General features: G+C 37.0%; 1 non-coding gene across 1 annotated transcript; it reads left to right on the top strand.

Annotated features, from left to right (window-relative positions):
• The first annotated feature begins 4831 nt into the window (after positions 1 to 4831).
• Positions 4832 to 4915, top strand: LOC125357850. Its single transcript, XR_007212238.1, has one exon. It is a non-coding gene; the product is annotated as a small nucleolar RNA SNORD45 (small nucleolar RNA).
• Positions 4916 to 5948: the final 1033 nt, after the last annotated feature.

Genomic DNA, 5948 nt, shown 5'->3' with positions numbered 1-5948 from the left:
ATGTAGACAGTATATAGATAGTTCCCCGAGCTGTAGGGAATATGGAGAGTGAAGTACCCAACTGTTTTGTTTACTGGCACTGCTATATCACATATAACAAACTCTCAAAACACATAAGAGCATAAAACCAAATCCATCTTACCATTTCAGTAGGAATTTTTTACAGATATTTATTATATTCAGACCTATGATTTCTCAACTGCTCTGGCCTAGCCCATAGTGAAGCTGCAATCAGCTAGGCTATGAGATCTATCTATCTGAGATCTTGGTGAAAATAGCTGAAAGGCTTCACTGCTTTGGGACACTGGTATACTTTTCAAGATATTATTCTTTGTTTCCCTCTCCCCCTAGCTCCCTTTTCCTGGCCCTTTTCCACCACCACCCCCCATCCCAAATATTCCCAGGACCTGTTCTCTCTGCCATTTCTTATCACCTCTGGGAATGATCTCCCCAGCACGATCATAACACTGTTTTCTTATATGGCAGCCTGGAGCTTCTAAAATCAGGAAAGTCGATGCTCCCAGATCTTCTGAAAGCTAGGATGAGACCTGGCATAGAGGTACTTCTATTGTGCCCACAGAGCAAATTTCCTCTCTCTCATTTCCCACCACAATTTCCTGTTACCATGTCTCATCATTTTACCAGCATGTATAAAATTCTGCTGTAGCTTTTGCTGACAGTCTTTACCTGTTCTAAAATATTATCTCAGCTCCTATTCACCTTGAACAATGGTAATTGTGCCAAAGTTTCTCACAGACAGCATACATACTCAATATGAGCTTGAGCTAATCAAGGATGTTTATTATTTCAGTAAACACAATACATCAATGGCCAAACTGAGAGTCCACTTGTCATAGGACACATAAGAAAATTTCTGTCAATATTAGCATATTGATGCTCCAGAAGAGCAGATGAGAAATTAATTAATAGCTCATTTAATGGAGCTGAGAAATGCTAAATAGTTTGGCTACAACTACAAAGCAGTCACAGAAGGCTTTTCTGCCTCTAATATGCTATAGTGCATTTGTTTGTTTGTCAGGATAAAAATATTAATTTTGATAGGGAGAAAGTATAAGCTAGAACTTGAGAATATAACACATTTCCATGCCTTCAGTTTAAAGGACTGTGATAAAAGTAGTATTCCAGGAGAAAACATGCTATCATGATGCCAAGAGATTCTGCACAATGAAAATGTCTCTTCAAAGACACCATTTTCAGCTGAGCCTTCAGGCAGCAAACTTGGTTTTCACTTTACAAATGATAGTCACAGACCATGAACACCTTTTTAAGTGGTATTTTTCAAGGCTGAGAGCAAGTGTTCCAATTATAAAAGAATTGATCTTGTTAAACTTATTCTTAAATTTTTTATTTCCCTCCCTGACTAATTCAATTTCCCTTCAAACGGATGAATCATCAAGACATAATGTGAACACGTAGCCACAATGGAAGAAGATGTTGCCTTATTTTGGTGTACCTGGTAGAATTTAGACAGAACAGATTGAGCAGGGTCAAATGAAACTCACTAACCTGTATATTTACAACAGCCATAACAGTTATTGTTTTCTTGTCTTTATTCAACTTTGCAAAAGATTTGTTACAAAAACAGAATACATGCCCTTCTTTAGGTATTTTTTATCCAAAATGGCAGCAAAATTGAAGGTAGATAGATGGGAATAGATAGATGGGAGGCTAACATTTACCTGTGTTTACTGCAGAACAAAAAATTATGCAACTAAACTGGGGATGTGGCCTAGTGGCAAGAGTGCTTGCCTCATATACATGAAGCCCTGGGTTCAATTCACCAGCACCACATATACAGAAAATGGCCAGAAGTGGCGCTGTGGCTCAAGCGGCAGAGTGCTAGCTAGCCTTGAGCAAAAAGAAGCCAGGGACAGTGCTCAGGCCCTGAGTTCAAGCCCCAGGACTTGCAAAAAAAAAATAAATAAATAATGCAACTAAGTTCCTCTTCATTTCAGTTCCTCTTCATTTCAAACAGCTTTCATGACAATCCTGCCAGAATATATACTATTCTCCTTTCACAGATGAAAGAAATGACTCTTAAGTAAGTTTAGTGATTCACCGGTTTGTAAAGCTAACTAAGAATTTGAATGCAGGACTATCTAACTTCCAATTCCAGTTTTGTTTACTACTTCGGAAACTTTTAAGTTTCATGATCATTTCTTACCCTTGTCAAGACACTGCATATTTATAAACAAAATCTGACCTAATAATTTCACACTAGAGATACAGAAGGGTTAGAGTTTGGAGGCATGTGAAGCAAGGTGGGGGTGATGATGGGGGTTGGGGGTGGGTAACAGTCATGGTTTCTTCTTTCTCAGAGAAGGAAATGGGAACAAACCAGACCCCAGAGACCCTTCCTTTCATCAGGAGTTTGCCCATGAAATATTTTGGAATTATCCTCTTCCTTCCCCCACCCTCTGCCATTTTAACCCAGAAATTTCGGACTGCACATTTGCCAAAGGGGTTTTACTATGGTAACCTTCAGGCCTACACAAAGAACACAGTCAAAACAAATAGCTCTCTTTAAATGTCATTATGGGGAGTAAAATTCTATGTGGTGTATTAATGGGCCTCCCACAGCTAAATCCTAGCATACCACTTTGAAAAATGTCCCCTGTGGGTATCACTTAAACCAACAAAAGTGAGGGAATTTGAGAGTTAAGAGAAAAACCTGATCTTACTCTGGTGAAAATTAATAGAAGACAGAAGAGTATGAATGAAAAAAGTGAGAAACCAGGGAAACAAATTAAATTTTCTTTGTTTTCATCCTTTTTAATGCTATTTTAATGTGGAAGGCCTAAAGAGAAGGCTCGCTTTTTTTTTTAACATGCTCTTTCCTTAGTTTGGAATTTAATAAATCTTTAATGGAAGTAAAATCCTGCCTTTGGCTTAAGAAATTTCTTTTCTAACCATCAGATAATTTTCATAAAAGATCAGAGAGAATGCCCTAAGTAAATAATATATATTCAGTGTTTACCCAGCATGCATGGCTTACCTGATAAATATGTTGGTTACTCATTTTCTGAGGACTTATTAAGGCATAAGCTAATTTGCAATGCATATTAAGAAATTAGTTGGCATACCTAATAGATCTCTAGAGAAAACCTGACTTATAGTATATCTTGAGGACAGAACTGATGTATACTTAGAAATTTTCATAAAAATATTTTAAAGCTTTCATTAGTTCTTTATTAAACTTACTGCCTATTTGTTTATTGTATCTTTTGGAAAGCAAAGGAATTAGTTCTTGTTTTTCTTCCCTGCTTGGAGCCTGAGGCAGCATACTTGAATCTCTGTTTTTACTTCCTAGGATATCTGAGAAGTCACACTGCATATCCTACAGAGAGAAAAGCTGGCACTGAACATAATCAGCATCATCTATAACCAGGATGCTTCTACCGGATGATGAAGACAGGGCAGTCTTTAAGCGACCTGCCTTTTATTTCCACTCTTTTCTCCTTGTCTTCCATATACTTCCCTCTCTATTTCTCAACAGACACTGTGAAACCAAATTAAAAGATTAACACACTGACCATGTGGAACCTGTTTTAGCCTATTTTGTGTGGCTATCGCAGAACACAACAATCTAAGCAATTTGTAAGTGCTGATTCAATAGCACTTACATGTGGATTAGATGTGGAGTAGGTCGGAGACTAATTGAATCCACCACCACTGGCGAACATTAGGGCCCAAGAACAGGTAAACAGAAGAGTTTAGTGATTCTCAGTTTCACAGGACCTTCCTAGGGGTTTTCCTGACCTAAAAGTAATTTCATATACTTGTATATCTTTTATACTTTTAAGAGCAAAGATATATGAACTACCACTGACTAATCCACTGTCTCTTTACTTTGGGTAATGCCACACATAATGGGAGGCATTGTAGTGTTTGTAGATAGTTCTGGATTCAGCTAAGAAACTAAGGTATTAGGTCCCCCCCCCCCATAAGTCATACTTGCTTTTCTCCCTCATCAAGAGATAGAGTCTATTTTCCAATCTCTGACCTGGGCTGATTTGGACTGGCTTTTATAAATAGAATGCTCCAGAAGTAATGTCTTAAAACCCTTCTTTTTTCTTTCTTTAGTCCAAGCCTGGGAGTCAAAGTCAGTACCTGGTGCTTTTGCTCTTTGGCCAGCACTCTACTCACTGAGCCATGCCTCCAACCCCTTCAAACACTTCTTGAAGAAGACATGAAGCTTCTGCATTCAGTTCTAGCAACTGGCTTCCATATAGAGAGGTCCAGGTTAGTGGGAAGAGACACAGAACAGGTGGAAAGAAAAGTCATAGAAAATGAGTAAGAATATAGCAAGAAGAAGCTACCTGGAAGAGATCTAAAGATACCCAGTATTTGACAGTAAAAGCAAACCTCAGATAATGAGAATAAGGCCACCTTTGGTCTTTGAGTCACAGTCAGAACATCTCAGATGATGCCATATGGAGAAGAGATGAGAGAAACCATCCTTGGGAATCCCTATATGCTCAGCTAAAGGAACTTTAAGCAATAAGAAGTTTACTATTTGAATCAAGTACATTGCAGAATTTTTTTTAACACTGGTAGATGACAACGTAATGATAACTGAATTGATTTTAGCAATCAAATATATTCCATGTGGGTTACAGTCCATTTAATATGTGGTAAGGTTAAGGAATACTCCTGCTTCCATTGGACTGACTTTCTTGGTAGCGTGACACCAATTTTCAGGGTTGCTACTGCAAAATGAACGTGTCCTGTGATGTCTAGCACCCAAAGACTAGAAGGAAAAGCATTGTAGAAAACAAAACAAAACAAAGCAAAACAAAAATAATAATGTGGTCAATGATGTATTGGCAAGTATTACCTAAATAGTCTACTGATGTGTAATGACATGTTAGCTCTAGAATTACGCTGAGACCTTGGACAAAAAGAAAATGCTAAAATGTGCTGAACCAGAATACGTATACAGAACATTATTCCACAGGCTAGTGGAATATATCTATCTATCATCTATCAAACTATAATATATTTATATGTAGGGTCAAAATAGGATTTATTGAAAATACAGTACATATAAATTATAAATCACTTATTTTTCCTGTTTTGAAAATATATACAATATAATTTATCAGATTTTCTGCTCTTGTAGGGTAGAAACAAATATCAGAAATATTTTTAAAGTGGTTTCTAGAAGGATTAGATTTGAAAAACACCATACAGAAGTTTTCTCTCTCTTACAACAGCTTTTAAATGTGACCAGGGATAAACCTGAGGATGAAATAAACTTTCAAACAATAAAAAGCTTAAATTGAGAGGGGGATTTTTCTTGTTATCTTTAAGTGGTTGTACAAAGGAGTTGAAATTCATCAAAGCAGTTCATAAATACAATTCATCTTGATCAGTCTCATCTCTTTCAACATTCTCACCAAACCCTCCCAATCCACTCATTTCCTTACTTATCTTAATTTTAGGTTATATATTAAATTTTTTGCTATTAACAAAGCAGTTTGTGTGTACAATGCATCTTGATGTCTGTCACCCCTTCAATGTCTTTACCCCCTTTGAAACATTCCTTCTCTTATATTTCTTGATTCTGTGATATACACAATGGATTATTGACTGTATTCCCTTCCCTTCCCTTCCCACTTTTTTTTTTTACCTCTGTCCCCTCAGCTCCACCCTCCTGTCTTGCAAGTATCAATTTCCTGGTACTTATTTTCTTGGGCTTTGACTTGATCCGTTTAAAGAATTATGTTATTTGGGTTCTCCATCGAGTCTATTACATTTCAGTCAATTCATTTGTAACCCCCTTGTTTACCAACCATTGTGCTTACTTGCAGATTTACAGTCATACTCTAGTTACTATAAGTGAAAGAATTCATGCAACGTATGTTTCTCTGTCTGGCTTACTTGCTTAGTATAAGTTTTTCCATGTCTTTCCATTTCCTTTTGAA

The sequence above is a fragment of the Perognathus longimembris genome, chromosome 9 (genome assembly GCF_023159225.1).
Source record: "Perognathus longimembris pacificus isolate PPM17 chromosome 9, ASM2315922v1, whole genome shotgun sequence".
NCBI classification, from domain to species: Eukaryota; Metazoa; Chordata; class Mammalia; order Rodentia; family Heteromyidae; genus Perognathus; species Perognathus longimembris.
This window is presented reverse-complemented; position numbering and strand designations above follow the sequence as displayed.